This window comes from Sapajus apella, unplaced genomic scaffold (genome assembly GCF_009761245.1).
Source record: "Sapajus apella isolate SASKATOON/1434 unplaced genomic scaffold, GSC_monkey_1.0 scaffold63, whole genome shotgun sequence".
NCBI lineage: Eukaryota > Metazoa > Chordata > Mammalia > Primates > Cebidae > Sapajus > Sapajus apella.
The window spans coordinates 1471056-1496913 of record NW_022437003.1 but is presented as its reverse complement, the minus strand read 5'-3'; positions in this window follow the sequence as shown (position 1 = coordinate 1496913).

Genomic DNA, 25858 nt, shown 5'->3' with positions numbered 1-25858 from the left:
AAATGCTCATCATCACTGGTCATCAGAGAAATGCAAATCAAAACAACATTGAGATACCATCTCATGCCAGTTAGAATGGCGATCATTAAAAAATCTAGAGACAACAGATGCTGGAGAGGATGTGGAGAAATAGGAACACTTTTACACTGTTGGTGGGAGTGTAAATTAGTTCAACCATTGTGGAAGATGGTGTGGCGATTCCTCAAGGACCTAGAAATAGAAATTCCATTTGACCCAGCAATCCCATTACTGGGTATATATCCAAAGGATTAAAAATCATTCTACTATAAGGACACCTGCACACGAATGTTCATTGCAGCACTGTTTACAATAGCAAAGACCTGGAACCAACCCAAATGCCCATCGATGATAGACTGGATAGGGAAAATGTGGCGCATATACACCATGGAATATTATGCAGCCATCAAAAACAATGAGTTTGTGTCCTATGTAGGGACATGGATAAACCTGGAAACCATCATTCTCCACAAACTGACAGAAGAGCAGAAGATCAAACACTGCATGTTCTCACTCATAGGTGGATGTTGAACAATGAGAACACATGGACACAGGGAGGGGAGCACTACACACTGGGGTCAGTTGGGGGGAAATGGGGGAGGTAAAGTGGGGGGTGGGGAGCTGGGGAGAGATAGCAAGGGGAGAGATGCCAGATGTAGGTGATGGGGAGGAAGGCAGCAAATCACACTGCCACGTGTGTACCTATGCAACAATCTTGCATGTTCTTCACATGTACCCCAAAACTTAAAATGCAATAAAATAAATGGAAAAAAAGAAAAGAGAAAATATTGCACTAGCCTGTCTCCACTCATCAGCCATTTTTGAATCCATCAATGTATCAATTTATCTTTGTTATTAAATTTTATCTTTCTAGAGTATTGGGCACATAGTAGTCACTCAACTTCCTGAATGCCAAAAAAGCATCTTTAAATTCTTGAACAAATATATTATTTTAGGGAAAAAAGTTTCAGGCACCAACAAAATGGAACCTCTTCATCATTGCATTTATTTAAAAGCATACTTTAAGGCTCTACCTATTTGAAAAAATTAATCCTCATTAATTTTGCATAACACAGAACAGAGGCCAGAAACTATGTTTTCTCAAAAAAAAAAAAAAAAAAAAAAAAAACCAAAAAACTTGTTGCTATTAAAATCACAGTAAAAATCACGAGATGTTTTTAAATGGGAGAAAGCCAGAGAATAATACAGGCAAGTTTATAAAACTGCTGAGTTCAAGGGCTCATAAAGGTTTTTCAGTTACAAATGTAATCCTGGGGTAGAAGAGAATTCCAGATTCTGGAGCTCACGTCTTAGAAATTTTTTTCCCTTGAGCTTAACCTGTCATTGACAGGCAGCTGTTTTAACTAAATGGCTGAGATAAATGGATGAGTTACAGGTTTCTTCTGCCTCTGCAAAGTCCCAATTCACAAAAGGTCTTAAAGAATTAGGAGTTCAGGGCATATAATCACAGAATCATTGAATAATTCAAGCTGTGAAGCTCAGTATGCAGATACATTTCAGGAACATTCATCTCAATATTCCATATGGATAACTGAATAATAATAAAACACTGCCTACTATGGCTTAACACTGGTAAATTCCTTATGAATTTCTATTGTGCCAGTCTGGAAAAATTAGAAAATAAAAATAAAAATGACCTTCTATATATTTCATCTAAAATAAAATGTGTGAATACCGCCCTTCAGAGGAAGCAGAGGTAATAAGTCATGATCTCTTTGCGTAATTAATGATATTAGAACATCTACCTTGTATTTTAAATGTGGAGATCTATCTAGAATCTTTTCTCTCAGAGCTCACCTTCCTTTTTCACCACTTCCTTTATGAGAAGAGAATATACACTGACTGGAAGCCAGTACAAAAGATTGTTTTTGGAATGGGTTAGATAATCCCCACTTTATATGGCGCATTGTATTTCATTTCCTAGTTATATGCTTAAGATGCTTATGTTTAAACATTTTATAGCTTCCTCTTATAAAGCCCTCTCTCTTTTAGTTAAGTGCCTTGAAGCCAAGATCTTACATTAAAGTAGAATCTAATTAGACCTTTCAATTCAGAGAGGCTGCTGAACTCTTTTAGCTCCATTATAGGAATATACAGTAAAAACTTCTTTTTCCTCTCCGCGGTGAAAATAGCAGCTATCTTCAAGAAGAAGAAGAAGAAGAAAAAAAGACTTGAATTATCACACTTCAATTTAAGCACAAGGCCCAGGCAGCTGACCCAGCCTCTCTGTCCTTTTATATAAGAAGGAAGGTGGTTTTCAAATTTTGAGGCAGCAACTGGGAGTGGGGACATAGAGAGAGAGCATTCTCATTGCTTTTATACCCTTAAATACACCGAATCTAAAATGCCTTCACATTGAAAGCATGAAAATTGCAGTAACTACTTCAATAAGCAAGTCATTTATATATAATTTCTGGCAGCATATAGCTGTTCACAGGGAAAATGAGTTAAGAAAGACAGTATGTAGTTTTATAAAAAGGAAAGCATAAAATTCTAAATATCCTTGCCAGTGTGTATCCATGAAAGTAATGTCATTAGAAAAAAAAATAACTATTCCCTAGGATTCGTATTCCTTCCTAACATACATTTGGCATCAAAGCAGCTTTGGGAAAGAGGGTAGAAAACCTTATAACACAAATAACTCTCATCAATACCAAATGAAGCATGTGAAGCTTTCAACCAGGAACTAGAAAGAATTGAGGATGTGAAGGGAGGATGGGCAATTCTAATCTGGTTAAATCAGAATGTCTTGCAACACTTGTGAATGAAACAAGCTTTCAGATGATGCTCACAAAGACGACATACTGGATGAGGAGTAAAAAGGACGACCTGCAACCCTCACAAAGCACCAGAGCTACCGTAATGATTTTGCAGCTTACCCTGTGACCCTTGCTGTTATTTTAAAAAAAAAAAAAAAAAAGCTAAATCCCACATACTGTTTACTCAGGGTGACTAATGTAGGATGTTAATCAACTAGAGGTCTCCTACAACAACTGTGTGGTAATTAGATCCATTAGTAGATAGAGCAGTGATATCATTGCAAAACAATGACAGATTATGGGTTTTTTTCCATCACATACCTGGATGCTTGAAAATTATCCTTTTAGAAGTTATTCACAATGGTTTCAAGGCAAGGGTGTACTTTAAAAGGGCAGAATCACCACGGTCATGATCTAATTTAGATAATTATGAAATTCTCAGAATCAAAAGGAGTTTAGTACCTGATGACTCTTAAAACTAGTTATATGCCTCTGGATTAAAAGCCCTCATCTCAGGTAAATTTTTTCCTTATTTTCTCACCTCCCTTGAAATGAAGGGTAGAAGTGAAGAAACAGGAAGGGATCTATTACTAGGGCATGGGTTGGTCCAGTGGAAAGCACAAGCCCAGCCCAGAAGATGCCAGGAATTCTTTCATGACTACTTGGCCCCATTCCTCAACTCTCCTCTCATGGCTTACAAAATTTTCTTCAGCCAGAGACCTTTCTATTAAAAATAAATCTCACTGGAAGCTTGCTATACGAAACAATGGATAAGAAACTTCCTTGGTTAAGGGAGGACGGAGAGTTTCCAGGGTGAATGGAATGCCGAGGTGAGGGGATTCTTCTGAAGATCTGGAGACTCAGAGGAGTGTATTTGAGAACTACCTCCTAGTTTCACTCCAGCTGTTTGTCTCCATCTTTCCATTCCCTGCTGGAAACTGGTACCAAACACTAGTCCCTATATTTCTTGTTATAGCACAGCCTACGGAACAAGGTGCGCTGACAAGAAGATACCAAATGTATCTCAGACTATCTCGTTTTGATGATGAAAGACATTGAATCCTAACACAAGATTCTTCAGACAGCAGCATAGCAAAATGTATAATCAGATGTAGCTGGCTTCATTACTCGAGTTCTGAAATCTATCATTAACAGGTGACTTGAACTCAAATGTGACTATATGGAATGGGAAAGTCAGACAGAAAAACAGGAGGAGAAGACAATGGTCATTTTCAGTATTTGAGGGGGACTGAAAAGGTGCCAACTTTAAAAATTGTCAGAATACAACACAAAGAGCAGAGGCTTAATCAGAGCACCTAGGTTCAAGTCCTAATGTCAATACCTAATGGGTGAATGATTTATATGAATACAAGTTATTTTCACTGTGAATTTCAAAGTTCTTTTCCACAAGGTGAACATAATATTCACAAGATGAATCCATCTTATCTACAAGAAGATGCCCGTATTCATGAGATGAACCTACCCATAATAAGATAACCTAATCTGCAAGATGAACCTATCTTAGCATTCAAAGACAGGTAAGACAGAGTAACATGGTGATAGCATTCTATGCAAGATACACATTACTAAGGACCTCGAATCCTTCACATCTCACGTAATGTAATACTAATACCAACAAAGATATTCTCTATTTCTGGTTACTCTAATGATTTGCTAACATGTTGTAGTGATCACAGAAAACATAGTTTAAATTCACTTGGTCCAAAGCTTTGGGATTTCTTGATGCTTTTGGAATTTTTAATCTGGAGAGATTTGTACAATTTCAAAATTAATTTGCTAACATGTTGTAGTGATTGCATAAAGCACGGTTTAAAATTCACTTGGTCCAAAGCTTTGGGATTTCCTGATGCTTATGGAATTTTTAATCTGGAGAGATTTGCACAATTTCAAAATTTGTATGTAAGTCTTATTTATTAATTAATTAACTGTACTGTTATAACAATATGTCAATCTCTCACAAAATTCAACCACACTGAATGTAAAATTCCTTTTTAAATTGTGGTTGTCACCATCACTATCGTTGTTAAGAACTCAGATGAATGACGGCTAATTCCACCTGTTCAGTTTCCTCTACAACTCCATGTGTCGTAGTTTCTAGTGTTGTAGGGAAAGAGGATTGGGCTATATGAGAGTGGCCTAGTGACAAACACTAATGATTGTGGCTACAGAATTTCTTTCATTTATCGAATCAGTTTATTTTTTAACTCACTCTAAAAGCAGTATTTTCCTGCACATAGGCAGTATTTACCTGTACATAAGTACAAAGTGGCCAAGCTAGTGCTGCTGGAGATGAAAGCAGCAAAAGACAAGGAGCCCACCAGTCTCAGTGGACCACAGAAAGAGTCTTGTTGCTAATGTGAACACTTTTATGTGTCTGCTTGAGCCACCGGTTTGGAACATCACCTGAAGAAGACCTTGCCTTAAGCATGGAATCTTTTTAAAACTCCTAAAATATTTGCTTGCTTTTTCAATCTTTTTGTTGTTGTTGTTGTGATTGCTTCCTGAGCACAGTTACCAAAGATATTATAAGACACTTCAAGAATGGAAGGGGCATATATATTAATATAAATCTAAAAAGGCATGCAGTTTCTCAGAAGCAAAAGTTAAAAATAATTCTTTGTCATTTGACCATAATTAAGGTACCACAAAGCCTGTTCCATTTACCAACTTATCTGGCAATGATAAAAACCTGGAAAACTTGAAAAGATCTATATCCAAGGAGAAAATACCAGAAAAACAACACTTAGGTGTATCATGGTAATATTTTAAAATGTGTCGTCCATTTTTACTAAGTCAGTGAGAAAAATCTTTGCATTCCGACAACACAATTTATTTCTTTGAAAATGTTCATGTGATTCTTGAAAAGAAATTATTAATGCATTTTTTTCCAAGAACATCTTTGCCATTTTATTCATGAAGAAAATCCTATTCATGTCAGTGGAATCTGGCCAAATCCAATTTCTTTTCTCTTTTAAGTGAGGAAGTCAATGTTTTGCCCTTGAAAGCTGAGCCTTAAAAATACGACATGAAGGTTATGGTTTCGTCTATAGGGTTGGCAAAAATGAGAGGGGATAAGGCGAGTGGTAAACTAGAATAGACTGTCGTTCATGTCAACAGAGATAGTCGGCATTTTTCTTCAATTTTCCAATGTTGCACAATGTGTATTCTTTTCTCTCCCCCCACCTTGTTGGGGTTAAGATTGCAAGGCCAGCCTAAAGAAGGTGATTATATCTTCCAAGGCTCTATATCTATATCCTAACAGTGGATATAATAGGACTAGACAGAATATTACCAATGGAGAAAACACATGTTCTATGCTTGTAAACGGGCCCTCCCTTGGAACACTGTAAGCTCTTTTCCTAATTCTCTAGTTCACTCCTCACTTGCTGACAATATTGACCTTCTTGCTTTTGCTCCAACACTTCAGTCATTTTAGAGCCTTTGCATTGATTCTTTCCTTTTACTGGAAAGTTCTTCCTATAGAAATGTGCAAGGCTACTTCTCTAACTCAGCTCCAGTTCTTTTCCTGAATGCCAACTTTCAATGAGGCTTATACCGAGCATTCTATTCAAAATCGCAACCATCAACTAAGAGCTCCACTTTCAGTCAATCCTTACCATCTTTTATGACATTTTTTTTTTCTCACAGCATGTCTAATCTTCTAAGATACTATTTAACTCATTATGCTTTGTGGTTATTTTTAATTGTTTGATTCCCTTACCCAGAGAATAAGGTTTATGAAGAAATCAAAAGTCTCAAATCAATGATCCTTAGCTTCCAGCTTAAGAAACTAGAAAAGGAGAATAAATGAAACCCCAAACAAAGGGAAAAACTCAAGTAATACACATCAGAGTAGGAATCAATGTAATAGAAAATAGAAAAACAATAAAGAAAACAGATAAAAGCTAAAAAGCAAGTTATTTGAGAACATTAATAAACCTGTACCAAAACAGCTGAGGAGAAATCATAGACAAATTACCAATATCAGAACGAAGAGAGGTGTCATGTAGGTAGAATCTATGGATTTAAAAGAATAAAAAATTACGAACAAACTTATACTTATGAATTGGACATCTTAGATGAAATGCGCAAATTCTTTGAAAGAAAGAAACTACTAAAGCTTTCTCAAGAAGAAACAAGTAACCTGAATAGCCCTATCTATATATTATGAAGAATTTAAATTTGTGTTTAAAATCCTTTCCACAGAGAAGCTGCAGGTCCAAATGGCTTTCCAGGTAAACAAACATTAAAGGAAGAAATCCTACCAATTGCATACAAACTCTGAGAAAAACTGAAATGTGCATTTCCCAACTCATTCTATGGTGCTTACATTACCCTAAGACAAAAAACAAAGACATCTTTAAAAAAGTAAGCCACAGAATAATATCCCTCATGAACATGGTAAAAATTCTAAACAAATTTTAGAAAATCTAATCCAAAAATCTATACAAGTAGAATATGCCATGATTAAGTGACGTTTATATTAGAAAGTCAAGGATCATCTAACAGTAGGAAATAAATCACAGCAATCCACCCTATTAACAAACTAAATAAGGAAAGTCATATAATCACTTACACAGATGCACAAAATAATTTACAAAATCCAGTATCAGTTTTGATACGTCAGAATGGAATGTATAAAACTTAACTGAATTAATCTGAATTGACTTGAGCTGCATTTAGTAGAGTTGAGTTGACTGAATGGAACAAAATTGAAAGAAAAATGAAAAATTTAAAAAATGACTTGCCTAACAATGAAATTAAACTCTGACGAAGTAGAAGTAGTATGGAATTTCAGTGAGTTAAGTTTCTAAATTTTTTTATTTATTTTTTAAAAAAACAGAGTTTTGCTCTTGTCACCCAGACTGGAGTTCAGTGGCACAATCTCAGCTCACTGCAACCTCTGCCTCTCAGGTTTAAGTGAGTCTCCTGCCTCAGCCTCCCAAGTAGCTAGGATTACGGGCACCCACCATCATGCTCAGATAATTTTTCTGTATTTTTAGTAGAGACAGGGTTGCACCATGTTGGCAAGGCTGATCTCAAACTTCTGACCTCAGGTGATCTGCCTGCTTTGGCCTCCCAAAGTGCTAGGACTACAGGCATGAGCCACGATGCCTGGCAAATTTCTGAATTTTTTATTAGCTCAATGATGACGCACTCAGATGATAAGAGAAAATAGAAAACATTTAAAAATATCACAAATCTCAATTAGTGCCTAACTCTGTTCAGCAACAATAGTAAGCTGATGACTGGATATATTTGTACGTACTTTTTATACAGCAAAAACCTCATAATGAGAACTAAAGTTGATTCTGTACCTGGAGAATTACAGAGCTTTTACATATATTTATATATGTAATATGTACTTATAGAGTGTGTAATATGTAACATATATACAATCTGCAAACTAGGAATCAAAAGTTACATCCTCAACTTGATAAAAGACATCTATGAAAAAATTTTAGCTAACATAATATTTAATGGTAAAAGACCTAGTATTTTCTCCTGACATTAGGAAAAGGAGAAGAGTACCTACTCACACCGCTTCTATTCAGCATTGTACTCAATGACCTAGCCAGTAATATAAGGCAAGAAAAATAAATAAAAAGCATGTACATTAGAAAAGAAGATGGTTAAAAATTGGAAAAAAAATTTTTTTAGGTGAAGCTTAGGGACCTGTGGAATAATAGCAAAACATCTGATATATGCATAACTGGAGTCCCAAAGAGAGAGAAAGAAAAAAAGAATAGGGCAGAAAAAAAATGCTTAAAGTAATAATAACCCCAAACTTTCAAATTTGGAGAGAGATATGGATTTATACATTTTAGAAGTTCATTAAATTCCAATCCAGATAACTAAAATGAAAAACACAACCAAGATTTTTAAAGAGGTATTAAAAACAGCCAACAATGCATAATGTACAGGTGAGCCATGATAAATAATCACTGACTCCCTTAACAAAATACTAGGGATCCGTAGATGATAGAATGACATTTGTGAAGCGTTTAAAGGGGAAAAATAATGTCCACTCAGAATTACAAATCCAGCAGAAATGTCCTTCAGAAATCAACAGAAAATTCATTGGCAGATATGGAAATTAAAAGAATGTGTTATCAATAGATCTATATTTCACAGAGTGAGAAAGGAAGTTCTTCAAGCCAAAGCAAAATCACAATAAATGAACACTGGGATCTACTGAAAGGAATGAAGACCACTGGAAATGATATTTCTGTGGATAAATAGAATGCATTTTTTCTCTTAATTAAAAAAATGTATGTTTGCCATGGTTTATTCAAATTCTGCTTATATCTCCCAGACAGACCTTTCTGTTTCTCTGTGCAGACATACTGCCAGGAGTAGCAGTCTGGCCTACAAATATTTGTTCTTATCTCTTTATTTAAAAGCCCATTTCTAGGCCTTAATTCATGGGAATACTTGTTTGGGGTGAATTCCCAATAAAATGAGCAAGGAAACCATCCTCCTTGCAACTTAATATTTAATATATATTCAACATCTTTATTCAGCATTGTCTATGTTGATTTATGTCTTTTTGGCAGCACAGTTTTCCCAGAAATGCTGAAAGACTTTTTCACGGACCATAAAGGAGAGAATATAGGTCTAAAGGCACGAAGGTACATGTCTCCAGTGTCTGGTGGTTTGTAATGCCAGCTGCTATAGTAAATGTTACCCTTAAATTTCCATGCCTTAGCACAGGAGAGGTGATTTCTTAGTCACTTAGAGCCCAATTGGTTGGGATAGGAAAGCTATTGCCAGTCCTCCAGGAGAACAGGCTGACAGCAGCTCTTACATTTTCAGCTGGATGTTTCTAAGGCCACCCTTTTTCTTCACATCTAGATGAAAAAATAATGTGAAGAAATTTGGGTCGTTCTTCCTCTAAAGTCTCTACAGGTTCATCATTTTTGTTTTAAGAGACTAAGGAGAAGGAATGTAAAAGGTAAGAGGAGGTTTATAATAAGCAGTGGAACACGTTGACTTTAGAAGCAGAATTTTCATAGTAACCCACCTCATGAATATCCTTCCTAATATCAACAATGCCTTCTCAATCCAATTAGTCTACGTGATTGAAAGCACTCTGACACATCAGGTACGCAGGGAGTTGATGGACAGTGGGGAAGGAGGAATGATTGGGAGGAAGGGCACAGCACAAAGTAAGCAATAAATGAAGCACAAATGGACCAGGTCTCAGATATAAAAGCAAATGACAAAAGTCATAAGGAAGAAAATGAAGTATAAATATACTAAATAACAGTGATATTTCAGGAAAAAAGGGATTCTTTTATTAGGGTAAAGATCAGCTAGGTCTTTGGAACTTAAGATTTAGTAGACTTTTTCTGAAATGGAAAATGGTTGGTCTGTATCACCTTTATTCCATTTTCAAACTCTCTTTTTAACTCTCTTTCCCTTTAGGCATTGCCCTTTTGGTAGCCTCTGGAGTCTTCAGGGAAAATCTGGGCCTTGAAGGGCTCTGTTTAAAAAACACTGACTGATAAGTAGCCTGAGGGCATCTCTAGAAATACCTTTATTGGAGTTCTTACTGCCACCATCAAACATCTTATTTTTTTTTAATAAAATCCTACTCATTTTACAAAGTTCATCTCTAAATTTACCCTTCTCTGAAACCTTCACTAATCCTGCTCCAAAACCGGGGTATTCTCCTCCTCTCTGATCCCATTGTACCATTTCTGACTTGCTAGTGTGACAATATCGCTTTGTGTTTCTGTAGATGGTCCAATAGACTTTGAGCTCCTGCAGCAACTTTATTTTCTCAATGAAAAGAAGAGTGCCCAGTCTACAGCATTTGCTCTGTAAATGGAAACAGAAATGTCTGAAACCTAACTACATTGATTTGAATTGACTTGAGTTGCATTAAACAGAGTTGAACTGACCTAATGGAAAAAAAAAAAATTAAAGAAAAACTAAAAAAGCAACCCCCACTCACCAAAAGAAAAAAAAAAAAAATGATTTGCCTAACAAAGGGCTTAAGCTCAGCCGGGCTAGAAGCATGAAATGGAGTGAGGTAACTTTCTAAACTTTTTTATTAGCCCAGTGATAAATCTTGTAGATGATAACACAAAACAGGAAGAACTTTTAGATATGACAAATCTCAACTACTGCCTAACGGGATTCAGCATCAATAGTTTAAGCCGATGATTGGATCTATCTATATGCAATTTTGTAACAGTAAAAAACTCATAATGAGAAATGAAGTTAATTTTATACACTGAGAATTATAGATCCCAAATTGTAGGAAAATTGGTGCTTTAATATGTAGGACAGTGAGAGAATGATGAGAAATTTGTGTTCAAATGGGAAAGAAGACTATATTTCCAACACAAAAACACGAAAAAGAAGGAATCCTTAAGATTATATCTTGTTGTCATAAAAGTGGCAGGCCGAGTAAAGGAAAATGGTAAGTTAAGGAGCATTTTTCAGCACCCACTATGCCAGGCACTCTTGCTAGATACCTGTAAAACATAATCCCATTATTTCTCCTGATAACCTGGTGATTTGACAGATTTTAAAAAAGAGATTCAGCAAAATAATTAACTCATGGAGACAAAGAATAGAAGGATGGTTATCAGAGGCTGGGAAGAGTAGTGGGGGGTGAGGAGAAAGCAGGGATGGTTGATGGCTACAAAAAAAAGTTAAAAAGAATCAAAAAGACCCAATACTTGATAGCACAATAAGGAACTATAGTCAATAATAATCTAATTGCCCATTTAAAAATAACTAAAAAAGTGTAACTGGATTGTTTATAATGTGATTATTGCATATTGCATGACTGTGCCAAAATATCTTCTGTACTCAATGTATCCACCTACTATGTATGCACAAATTTAAAAAAAAAATTTAAATATGAGATTTAGGATGGTTAGAAAGTGTGCCAGTATTATATTTGGCAATTCGAACAAAGCTATATTCAATTTCAAACCACATGCCTTACCCAGGAACTCAAACATATACTTGCATGCCTCATCATTCTTGTTAGAGGGACAAGTGTACCTGCTTTGCCCAATCACAGGTACCAGGGTTTCAGCTGCAGTTTTAAGCTGGCTTTAGCTCTTTTGGGTTAACAATTTTTGACATTTAAAAAAAATTGTCTATTCATTTATTTGCATATCACTTGGGAATATGCAATACTGTGATAAAGGATTAATTAATAATAATGGCCAGAAGACTTCCAGTAGCTGCAGGAAAAAGCAGGCGGGTAGCAGACAGATAAATTCCCAAAATCTTTTCCCCAAGAGTACGAAAGAACTTCACATCTATGAAAATTCAAAGCAAAACTACATTTCCCCAAGTTACCTGAAAACACAGAAAATAAAAAGTGCAAAATAATTGCATGTAAAAAAGAAAAATTTTTTCGGGGGGGAGTGTTGGGGGGCTACTGGAGGGATGGCATTAGGAGAAATACCTAATGTAGATGGTGGGTTGATGGGTGCAGGAAACCACCATGGCACGTGAATACCTATGTAACAAACCTACACATTCTGCACTTGTACCCCAGAACTTGAAATGTAATTTTAAAAAATCTATTATATATTTTTAAATAAAAGAGTGGAATTGGAATATTTCTAACACAAATAAATGGTAAATGCTTCAGGTGATAGCTGCCCTTTCATGCATCTATTATGCATCAATTATGCATATATATGTAACTATTATGTCCCAATAATTAAAAATAAAAAGTAATGAATGGAAAAAAAAAAAAAGGAAAAAGAAATACAGGGGCCACAGCAGTCTCACATGCTCACAGTCTCCTGTCTGCCCTCTGTGTGACCAGCAAGCACGGAGCAGGAAAAAACTCAAAGAGTTCAGAACAAGAACACTAGCTAAGAGGGTCTGAGTGTGACTTGGTGGCATCAATGTTATGGACTGAGTATGTCGCTCTGAAATGTATATGTTGAAGCCACAATCAAATATTATAGTATTAGGAGGTGCACTTTTAGGTGGTAACTCGATTTGTTTGAGGTCATGAGGGTAGAGTTCTCATGATGGGATTAGTTCTCTTATCTCAAGAGACAGCAGGGTAAATCTGAGAGGAAAAATAAACAACTGGGCAGATCAGACCAAGCCCTGTACAGAAGGGATTTCAAAGTATGTGTCTTAAAGGGAAAGATACAAAAAAATAAACAGCTTGGCTTCAACCTTTATGAAGTGAACTTTGTACTGTCTTTATCTGGTTTTTGTACTGTCTTTACCTTCTGCAGGAGGTGCAGAAGATACATGGACGAGGAGAGCTAGCTGGATTAGGGTAAGACAAGAGAGAGTGTAGAAGAGAGTTCAAAAAATGTCGATTCAAAAAAAAAATCCGTGATGACTAAATATATAATTGTGAATAAAGACAAGAGCTGCCCATTCACTTACACAACTCTGTCTCACTCATCTCACCGCAATCCTGACCCAGATTCCAATAAAACATCTTTATATAAAGAGAGTGCTGTCCCACAGGCTTATAGTTTGCTTATTTAACTTTCTAAAATACTGCATTAAAACAGTATTTACCCTGATGACTGGAATTTTTGGTGCCCCATTCAATCTGGCATCAAAGGTGAGTAACTGTCATAACTTCCTGGTCCCTGTCTTGCTAATAGGAGGCTTTACTACACTACTCTTATTATAAGATAGATAAAATTCACAGGAAATGAGTAGAAACACAAAACGTTAAAAAAGCACCAGATGCTTTGACAGTTTCACAGGAGAACTCTACCAAGTTCTTCAGACTAGATATTCCCAATACTCTATAAATCATCCTAGAGCATTGAAAATGAAGGAAAAGTACCTAATTCTTTTCTCTTTTTTTGAAGAATAATTGATAATTAAACCAGATAAAGGCAATTCGAAGGTAAAAAAAATTCAGACTAATATTACTCGTTAATATGAATTTTTAAATTCTGATCATGAATCAGTGATACTTCAGTCATAATAGTATACTATAGTCAAATGAGATTTATGCCAAGAATACAAAGCTGGTTTAATACTGCAGATTTTTGGTGTCCAGACCTATAAGAGAATAAATTTACGTTGCTTTAAGCTGTAAGACTCATAGTCATTTGCTGTGGCACCCCTTGAAAACTAATCCAGTTAGTTTACATATGTAAATTTCCCAGCTCTGTTTGCCATAGGGCCTTCTAACAACGACACTGCAATAGCAGTGAGTAGACCTAGCACCAAATTTTAATTTTCTAAATACCATTCCCCAATAAAAGGAACTAGGACTTTTTGAAGAAATGATTGATGCCAGAACCGAGGAAGGGAACATGTAAGACGAGCCTAATATTGTATTGTATCAGAAATTAAACAAGCATTCAAAAAAGATGAAGCCTTGATAAAAGAGAAAGGACCCAACGTTCTGGAGGAACTTGAGCAACAATATAAATAAGAGTAGCATTTGATTATAATCCATAGGCCAAACTTAAAATACATAATTAATAAATAAGAGAGAAGAGACAGTTCTTCCTCGGAGTAGAATGCTAATGAATAATGAGAGAAGCAAAGAGGAAACAAAACCATTAGGTACACACTACAGTGATACTTGTCACAGATGAGGTTCAATAAGGAGTGCTGAATTCAATGAGAAAAAGTTTAAGGAGAAACAGAATTTGTATATTCTCTAAGTGTCTTCCCCAAGTTATTTATTAACTACATAGGGTAGAACAGTAATTTTACAGTCGAAAAAACAGTAGAAACCACCTTTGCCAAGTAATCAAAGTTAATGTTACCAATAATAAAACATGTGAACACCATGGATGCCATGATATGACACACTGAGAAAGGCACACAAGTCTCTGTGATAGTCTTGCCAAAGATGCATGACTTTAGCCCAATGATTAGAAAATACCACACAAATCCCCATTATGAACAAGTAAAAATAATGTGCATTTCAGCCATGCTATAAAACACCTGTTCAAATTTGTTTAAATTATCTTTAAGTGGGTCCAAGTGAAGGAACACTTGAAACAGCAGGTCAATGATCTTTAAAAGGGTGAAGGCTGTGAAAGACGAGGACAGATTGAGAAGTTCTTACAGATTACAGACAACTGCACTCTAGCCTGGGCCACAGAGAGGAATCATGTCTTTGGCGGGGGGGGAAGAGGGGAAATTCTGCATGTATTTACTTCAGTGTCCACAGTGCTTGAACCACAATTTAAAAAAGCAGGACAATGTTATGGTCATTTAAAAAAGAGAGAGAGAAAGGACTGTTTTGTGTTCTGAAGGAAAAATAAAAGCTTTTGCTAATGGAATATTAAGAACCTGTTTATCACATTATATAATTACAGAGTAATGTTACGCATTTTTCACGAAGGAGAGGACACTAGATAAAGGAATTAATGGCGAACAATTCAAAGGCCATGTGCCATGTAGTATGGGAAAAGCATTATGAGGCCTTCGGCAAGTTAACTTTTTCAAACTATTTCCTCCCTCTAAAATTAGCAAGTTTATATTGCTAAATTTTGTCCATACCTATAAATATGTGCAATTTCACTAGGTCTATTGAATTTGATTCCATGTTGAGTGATAATGTACTCATGCATTCAATGGTTTCAAAAAGAACTTTTATGTCTATGATTCAGTTCATGTATTTTTTTTTTTCCAGTTCATAATACTGTTGCTAAGAAAGCCTGTTTCCAAATCTATATCTACAGGACACATATTATATATAGTACATTTACCTAAAGAGTACTACTTATTTATTTAGAGCCACGTTTTTAAAGATGAGATTTCAGAGCTTACAGTGAGTTTTATCTGAGAAAAGAAAGATTGCAGGAAAATCTGATATCCATCGATAATTTGTAATCTGGCTTTGGATCTTATCATATCCGTGAAATGCATGCTAAATTCATTAGTAATAACTTTATTCTGCAAATGAGTGAACACTTTCTCAGTTCTTATTTTAACAGATGTGGTTAAAATTGACCTTTGCTTGACCTAACACTGCTAAGGAGGCCTAGCTCTCCTGGTCCCTGTCTTGGCATCAGTTTGATGTCTGGATGCCGTCCATTCCCCAGGCTTTGTTGTTAGGCCTGTGTTTGCTTCTCACTGACTGCTCATTTCAAGATTTATGCCTGCGGTTTGTTTTAATCAGAAATAGTAAGGTAACAGATGTGGAGACAACTGCCTTTGAAAAAAAATTTTTCTTACATTTCCCAAAAGAAGGGATATGCCAGGCCACAAAGGCCACATGCGGAAAGCAGCACCAGGTTTCATCGGGAGGCAGAAGCAAGAGGAAGAGGAAAGCCCAGGCCAGAACATTTATTGGGTTCTTCATGAGAAAAGGCAAGAAAGGGTAGGGGCGTGGCTTCGGACTGGCAGTTTAAAAAATTCCGGAGGACCTTAGGCAGAGGGGCTGTTTCCAGTCTCTGGGCACCAGGCCTTGGGTTGATTTAGGGCAAGGGGAATATTGGCTTTGTATGTGAGAGTTAGGTGAAGAAGTATTTCAGCATATGGGCTCTGGATCCCAGGAGTCATAAACAGCTTCGTCCATTTGGCTCTCTTTGGCTCTGTAATTAATGTATGCTAAATAGATGAACATAGAATCCAAGAAAACACAATTAGAGTTTACTGAGTTTTTAGATTTTTAACAATATTTGCATACATCTCTTAAATCTAGACCTGTAGATTCTGCAAGCTTCATACATCTATCTATTAGCTATCTCCTCATGAAAGCAAATACACATCACAATGTGAAGATACTCAAAACTCAAGTGATTATCCATGCCCTGCAGAGCCGAGCTTTGTCCTCTCTTTCTACCTTTGGTTGTCACCATTATTACGTATCCAGTCTCCCAAGTCATAAATCTGAAAGACAGTGTTGCCTTTTCGATCTTCCTAATATGCAATGAGCAATCATCAGTCCCTTCTGTTGTCTCTCACCTATTTTTTGAATCTCTACAATGCTACCAGTTCATAATCCCTTATTCCATCAGTACAACTATCATTGCATATACAACCCTGTCAAAGGTCTCTCTGCCTTTGGTTCTGTGGGACACAGACTTAACAACTCCCTTAGTTACTCCCATGTTTAGTGATTCCTCACAGTCTCCGGGGTGAAGTCCAAGCGGCCAGCACGACACTCATAGCTTTTGGTGGTAACACATGCAATTATTTTTCCCAGTCTTATTTTCAACTAACTTTTCCCTCACACTTTACACTCCACAGTGAATGTGTGTCTTTTTTTCTAAAAAAATTGTTACTTTATTCCTTTGCCATTACACAGTCTGGCCCTCTCGTTTGAAAAGTCCTCTACTCACACCCATCCGGTTGGCAAGTCCTTTTTGTTTCCACGTCCTACAGAACTGACTCAGGCCTCAGTTCCCTTTGAGAACCTCCTTCAACGCATCCTTTTCTTCTGTACTACTTCATTTCTTTGTGCTTTTTTATGGCACTTCTCCTAATGGATGATAAAGATTCCTATGCCTCTTATTTTATCTCCTGTGGCCCCTTAACTGAAGTTTCATGAGGGCAGGACTGGACTGCACATCTGTGTCTTAACAGCTCCCATCCGCAGTCGAATACTCTAGCAGGCAGTCAAGAAATGTTTATTGCACTAAAATGAACTGAATTTTTAAAATTTCAGAGCCCTCCTCTGACTGGGGAACTACAATAAAAGTTACGAAGCAATTTTGTTCCTCGTAGGGGAGCAGGTTTTCCTGGGAAATCTAAGTATTTTTTTTCTATAACATGTTGTGTTTTTTCTTTCTATAACATGTTGTGTTTTTTCTTTCTATAACATGTTGTGTTTTTTCTTTCTTTTTTGGTTTCACTATTAGGCAGCTGTGGGACAATTTCTTCCCAGCAATGAAATCTTTGTTTAATATATGGAGTGCCTCTTGTGTCTCACTGACAGTCCCCCAGGATCTCCCTCTTGAAGAATATATGGAGAGTAAAATAAATGCTGAGAGAGCAGTCTATGCAAATTATGCAAAGAAGAATTGAAGAACAGAATGTTACAACAGACTCTAAACTCTCCTCCAAACATGATTTCCATGATTTCAGAGTGCCCCTTAATTGTGCTCTGGAGAGGTCAACTCATAATATTAATAATTTTTAAATAAAACAATGCCCCTTAATTTAAAAAGAAAAGCCTACAAAAAGAATAATTGGGTTTGAAATGTTTGAATAAAAACCCCAGCCAGGTGAGTTGGCTCATGCCTGTAATTCTAACACTCTGGGGTGCCAAAGTGGGCGGATCACAAGGTCAGGAGTTCGAGACCAGTCTGACCAACATGATGCAACCCCGTCTCTACTAAAAATACAAAAATTAGCCAGGCATGGTGGTGCGCATCTGTAATACCATCTATTCGGGAGGCTGAGGCAGGAGAATCACTTGAACATGGGAGGCAGAGATTGCAGTGAGTGGAGATCGTGCCATTGTACTCTAGCCTGGGCGATAGAGTGAGACTCCATCTCAAAAAAATAAAATCCCATAACTATATATTCATTTATTTATTTATTAACTACAATCAGTAATGTATTTTAGACTCTAGGCGTCAGTTTCTAAGGTGTTTACTATTTGAGAGTATAACTAGATTTTCATTTTATCTTAAACTCTATTACCAGGTAGACAAATCCAATATTTTTATAAATTCCTTGACCCTGTATTCCAGATCTTGCCTTTCTTATTCACTCTTTATTCTGTCACCCTCCTGAGACATATGTGTCTAAAACGACTCACTATAGGTAGCAAGCTGTTTTTAAAAATGTGTGTAAGACAAAATCAAGATGTATAAGTTAACATATGATAAAAATATGGTTAATGAGTCTCAATATTAAGAGCTTCTAAATATACAGAAAACACGGTAGCAAATGTTTCCTGGAATCTTAATTGTAGTAAGTATTGAAAATAACAGAATCAGAGTTCAGCATTTATGTTATAAAAAGGGATGTAGAAAAAATATTCCAGGCCAGGCATGGTGGCTCACACCTTTAATCCCAGCACTTTGGGAGGCAGAGGGAGGCAGATCATGATGTTAGGAGTTTGAGACCAGCCTTGTCAATATGGTGAAACCCCATCTCTACAAAAGTACAAAAATTAGCCAGGTGTGTTAGTGCATGTCTATAGTCCCAGCTACTCAGGAGGCTGAGGCAGGAGAATCACTTGAACCTAGGAGATGGAGGTTGCAGTGAGCTGAGTTCACGCCACTGCATTCCAGCCTGGGCGACAGAGCAAGGCTGTTTCAAAAAAAAAAAAAAAAAATTCTAATATTGATTTAAAGACATCTTCCCTGTATATCACATCATTTTGATTCTGAAATAAGTTAGTTTTACTATGCTACTTAAAACACTATTTTAAAACATATCAATATTATTAACAATCAAATTAACAGTTAAACATTTTTTAAACTCATAATAGATTTTATGAGTATAAGAAAATTATATCCTCAGTGATATAGCTATGCAAAGCTATATTAGGATTTGCCTTCCTTCAACAAACTTAGAAAAAAAGAAGTCCCTATATATTAGTGATAACAAATAAAAAATGTTTATTCTTACATATTAATGTATGTAATTTATTAATTAAAGGACAAGTGAGTGGAGTTGAAAACTTTGAAAACATGTAATTCATGACTCCCCTTTCCTTGCCTTTTAATTTCCAGATGAGCAAACTGAGGTACCTCTGACCAGGAGTTAGGATTGTATAGTACATGTATGAGGCCTTTTGAAAAGATATAAAATACCATTTATATAACATTCTTGTAAAATATTTAACTTTAATCTTATAAGTAATCAGACCAATTCAGGATATGGATTTCTATGATAGATCAATACATAGTAATATAAATAGTAGTGAAATATTTCTATTTCTTGACCAATTAATTTGAGGTCTAGGCTTAAATAATTAGTGGGGACACAGATCTAAATATCATGCTAAATACCACACCATTATGATTAACAATAAAAGATGTAAAATCTGGTTATGAAATCATATTGAAATGAATATTTATCTTGCATTGATTGGGAGAGCATCCAGCTATTCTGAAAAATGTATTTTCAGTGAATCATTAGGTAAGAACAGAGAAATACTCTTTGTATAATATTATGTGAACAAACCAGCATATACAGTGTATATACATCATACATCTGAATGTGTGTATGCAAAAAGTGAAGTGTTACAAAAAATGAACCAAAACAAAAATAGTTATATCTCAATGGTGGAAATACTTCCTCTGTTAGTTTCTGAAATTTTCTAAATTTTATTTTATACGTTCATATAATCTTTGCAAGCTGGATTATATTTAAAGAGAAAATTTTAGCAGTAATATTTCCAATCAACCAGTGTACTCATTGTAAATAAAGCATTCTATGTACTGACAAAATTAATATTTTCTAGAATAATCTCTGCTTCTATTATGAATTTTGTATGATATTTGCTGTTCCTCATTATAATGGCAGTGCATATAATCTTAAATGTTCTGTAACTCAGCCATTTGTTTATTTCAACTGAACTTACTACCTATTGGTAATACTGCATAGTACCACATGGCTATATCTTGAAGCCCATTTTATGCCACAAAAGATTCAACAAAATAAATACCATAAGTGACAGCTAAGAAGAGTGTTATGAAGCATATTACAGTGACAAATAGGAAAAATTAGGGCCCAGAAAGAAGAAACAGACTATTAACCCATTAGGATAGCTACCATCAAAAAAAAGAAAATGGAGGGGAGGGGAGAGGAGGGGAGGGGAGGGGAGGGGAGAGGAGGGGAGGGGAGGGGAGGGGAGGGGAGAGGGGAGAGGAGGAAAGAAAAAAGAGAAAGTGGGAAATCAAGCAAGCAAAAAAGAGAAAAGAAACAGAAAATAACAACTGATGGTAAAGATGTGAAGAAACTGAAATTTTTGGGTATGTTTGGTGGGAAAACAAAATGGTGTAGCTGCTAACATAGGGGGTTTAGAAAAAAATAAAAACACGTAATTACCATATGGAACAACAATTCCGAGTATACACCCCAAAAAATTGAAAGTGGGGACCTGAAGAAATGTTTGTGAACCCATGTTTATAGCAGCAATATTCATAATTGCCAAAAGATGGAAGCCACCCAAGGTAAATTGATATACAAGATGTGGTATACACATGCAGTGGAATATTATTCAGCCTGAAAGAGGAAGGGAATTCTGACTCATGCTAAAACATGGATAAATCTTGTGGCCATTATTCTGAGTGAAACGAGCCAGTCACAAATACTATATGAGGTCTCTTATATGAGCAGTCAAACTCCTGCAGACTGATAATAGAATACTGGCTGCCAGGGCTGGGGAATGGAAAATGGAGTTATTGTTTGAAAGGTACAGAGTTCGGTTTTATGAGCTGGAAAGAACTCTGTAGACAGATGGTGGTGATGGCAACACAACAGTGTGAATGTACTTAATGCCACTGAACTGTACACTTTAAAAATTAAGATAGTAGATGTGATATTCTGTGTATTTTACCAAAATTAACAAATTTTTAAAGAAGGAGTCTACAAAAACAAACAAAAGCAAAGAATCTGAGTAGCTAAGCTAACAAACAGCAAGTGTAGTATTGGTATCTAGTCGCTTATTTTAAAATATGTCTATTTTTTCTGACGTATTAAAACCCTAGTCAAGCAGGAAAATTTTATAAGAAGTCAGACAAAGTACAGTCTAGGTACCATTATTGTTTTGAAAAAAAAAAATAGTGAGTACTGATGAAAAGAACTGAAAGTATCTAAGGATATCAGTCTTTAAAATAGTATTAAGAAACTTCATGACCCAGAGGTAAAATTTAGGTGTTTGACTCTTGTAACTCTCTTACAGTATTATTCAAGAGTTCAGAAGCTACTATATAGACCTTATTTTTATGTTCAAAAGAATTATCTCAAAGAATAATGTTGAAAAATTATAATTTCTTTATTAAAGTGTTTTACATGAGTGCTTTTTTTTTTCCAGCCCAATACTTCCCAATATTCTGGAAAAGGTCTATATACACTCATGAGAAAGGCAGGCTTGCCTTTAAATTTCATGCAACTCTTTACTAAAAAATGGACTTAGGCATGTAACTTATCTTCTCTGAGTCTCGAATTTTCTAATTGTAAAATGGGAGTGATAAAATAGGCTTACTAGTATCATTAGAAGTATTCAAGGCACATTTCAATTACACAATGCTAGTCACATTAAAGATAGGTATATTTATAAACATTCTTTAATTTAGCTAAATCTGAAGACTAAATATCTTGGAATTATTCAGAGCATGGTAATAACCACACATTTGAATATTGGGAGAACCTAGGTATAGAGAATCCACGATCCAAAGGAGATCCCAACCAATTTGAATACTGAATGATTTTCCTGTGAGTAGTACAAGACACCCAATTAGTACAATTAGAAGATAATGCATATTTTACCAAAATTAACAGATTAGAAGATAATGCATATTAGTAAAATTAGAAGATAATGCGTACTTTTCAGTGGAAAAAGTAATTTAAAAAATAACTTCCTGAGTAAACAAAAAGATGTTTATATTTTTGTTGCCCATCTTAGCAATGTTCCATTGCAATGAATAGGGAGAACTGTATTGATTGCATGTTAGATGTTGTATATCTTACTTGGAAAGAGCTGTACATGGAAAATAACTCAAATTCTATTTGAAAAAAAACTATACTGCACATAAGTCTGTACAAAATACTTCCCAAGTGGTTATTTTTGTATGCAATTTAGAAGGCAGCGTGGTAAAGTGGAAACATCTGTGGAATGGGAACTAGAAAACTTGAGTTATGAGCTGACACAAGTGAAATCTCAAGAAGTTAATTTAATATATCTCTCTAAACCTCAGTCTCTTTATGGGTAAAATAAAAGCTTGAACAAAATAATTTCTAAGTTTCTTTCCCCAGGGAACGAACACTTATCCTATCTATTTATACTAAAATCAACTCTGATCTCAATTTAGACTCAGATTAACTTTCTTATCTCTATTTCTGATATATTTTGAAGATGAGTGATGACATAATTTTTAAAAAGTAGTGGCAAGAAAATTGGTTACAGAATACTTCTCCCCCAATATATGACTAAATAACTCAAAGTTTACTTAACAACAACAAAAAATACCAGGAATTTCCCAGTTCACTTAATGAGAAAATAGTTTATAATCTCATAAACTGTAATTGTGTTTTCCATGGCAAGAAAGAAATAATGTGTTTGTGGCTAAACACCTGACCTCTCAATCTTGCCCCTACCTCATCTCTACTCCCAGAAGAAGTGCAGAGAAAGAATGTATCTGAACAATAATTTGAGAGCTCATAAATACCCTGTAAATGGAAGACAGGATGTCTGAGGCAGTGTGACTATAACAGCTTTTGATATGGTTGTGGTAAAACTGCTCATCTTAAAAGTCCCTCGACCCACTCCAGACCTTTAGAAAAGGCAAAGCCTTTGCAGGTCTTCTGGAGCAGAGTGCTGGCCAGAGGATGAAGCTGAAGTACAAAGAACTTTATGGGTAGAGTGGGCAGTGATGCTGTTCACTTAACATGAACCTCAGAAGAGAGAAAGCATTTCAAGACCCCCATCAAGGGTTCTTCACATAGAAAGGTAACTCAAGGAAAAGTAGTACCCATCTTCAGAACCATAGTTTAAAAGAAAAATGAAGTAGTTCAGCTAAGGATAAATTGACATGAATAAGGGTTACCCACACAATATCAGAGCAATGAATGCTACTCACATTAAGCATGGGTGTACTGAGAAAAATGTTACATTATAAAAAGATAGTATTTTGAAGCAGTTATAATGAATATAAAAATGATTAAAAATAGCATAGCTTACTACAAAGCTGAAAGAACCCTATCTGGAAGCAAAGAAAGAAACAGAAGACAAATCCCCAGCAGCGTCTTATGCTATTGAATAACTTAATAAGAATGAACATTCAACAAAAGTAAATTTCAATAATGAAATGATAAAATTGCATAATGGGAATTTTTTTTAAGACAGCAAATAGAAAAGTAGGACAAAATCCTAGAGCTAGAATGTTACTGTAGTTATTAGCACATGCTGAGGAGTGACACGACACTTCCTGAATTCTAAACCCAACTCTTCCCTTACTAACTGTGTCACACTAAGCAAACTACCTAACCTCTGTGTGCCTTAGTCTTTCACCTGTATGATGTGAATAAAAGTACTGTCTTCTGCATTTGGTTTCTTGTGTTAACTAATATGGTTACTGTTTAAAACATTACAAACAACATGGGCTAAAACAGATTCAGTTGAAAATTGATTTACTAGAAATATGAAAAGCCTAAAGAAAATTTCAGCTAATTTAAAGGAAAGGGATAATTAGTATGCTAATATAAAATGACAGACTTTAAGATTAAGATGTTAGATGAATATAGACAAATGTTCATTTTAAAACTCTACTACAACTATAATAAAGCTTTATTTCTTTACATAAACACCCAAGAATAAGAACACAAGAAGTGGAATATTAATAACTACTGGAAACAGGATCATATTAAAAAGTCTAATTTATGCCCTAAAATCCTCCAAATATGTAGGAACCTAGAGAGCGCCACTGTATACTGATATCCAAGTATCAGACACATCTTCCAGGCAGGATACTAGAAAAGTACTGCTTAAGGAAGCCAATTAACCCTGTAAAAAAGATCTATAGTTTCTCATGTCAGGTTTACCAAAAAGTACCCTAATAAATTACTCTATGGCAGAGTTCAAGGTTAACAAACTCAACTATGCATGTAATATTTTTAATTAGCCTTTTAATCCCCCTCACACACATACAGATCTTAACTGTGAGCTGAGAATTTCTAGACTTGTCATTAAACTTCTCATACAGGATACAGAGGTTGAAATAAGCAAACAGAATGAAAGTGACTTTCAGAAAGAAGATATAATACAGAGGGAAGAAAACTTTTTTTTCCAAACATCTATTTACATCATTCACAAATTTAAAAAAGCAACTGTATTCATGAAACAAGAACAGGATGAAACAAAACAGGAATACTGAGAAGTCAATAAAGAGCTTTAGAAATTAAAACACGACAGTGCTCATTTAAAAAAATCCCTTTTAATTATGGAAGGAGTGGTAAGCATGATTGAAGAGTTTTCCTAAAATAGAGCAAAAATAAGAGAAAAGCAAAGGTAAGAAAACTGGATAACTACTCCAGAAAGTCCAATGTTTGAATAGCAGGTAATATTTCTTTAAAAGAGAACAACAGAAAAAGGAGAAAAATACTTAAATAATTGTTTTCACCAACAGCAAATAATTGTGAAATTTTGGAATGCTAGAAATATAGGAAGTAGATTCCATGAAGTTTTAAAAAGTAATTCATGCACTAATGACCAAGAATCAGAATGACTGGATTTTACTGGCACAACTGAAACCAAAAGAAAATGATAAACGCCTGAAGGAATTTCTCAGGAAGTTACCAGATGACACTCTCTATCAAAATGAGGAAATAAATCCAAAGCCAGTATAAAATGGAACAACAGCAACAACAACAAAGAGATCCAAACAAGATAAAAGCGATGAGCATATCCAGGCAGTAGTGAAAGGGAAGACTACAATGACCACATGGTGTCCTAGGTACAGGAGAAGCCGGTTGAAATTGGAATATTGTGACCTAAAAGACAGGCATTGTGATGTCTTCACTTTTTATATACTCTTTTAGTTAAGCACTGCAGAATACGGTTGGCCTAAATACAGGAATACTACAAATAAAAACAATGACATGAAGAGTCGCTGATTAGGGACCCACCACAGAACTGCAAAGGATGCCAGCAAAAGAAGTCTTGGGGTGGTGCCGAAGAGATCCCGAAGAGGTCCTGGAGAGCAACTGGCCCAAATAGAATAATAATTGATGCTTTCAGGAATGATATTTTCAAAAGATATATGAAATTACAGTTCAGCTAACATGACAAATATTGTGTAAATAATATGGAGAGACTAAGCTGTGAGAAGATATACAGCAACATGTCACATTGGAAGACAGTGATGTAGTGTCTACCAAGAAACTGATCCAAGAATACTATTCACTCTTAGTATAGAAAGGCAATAAGC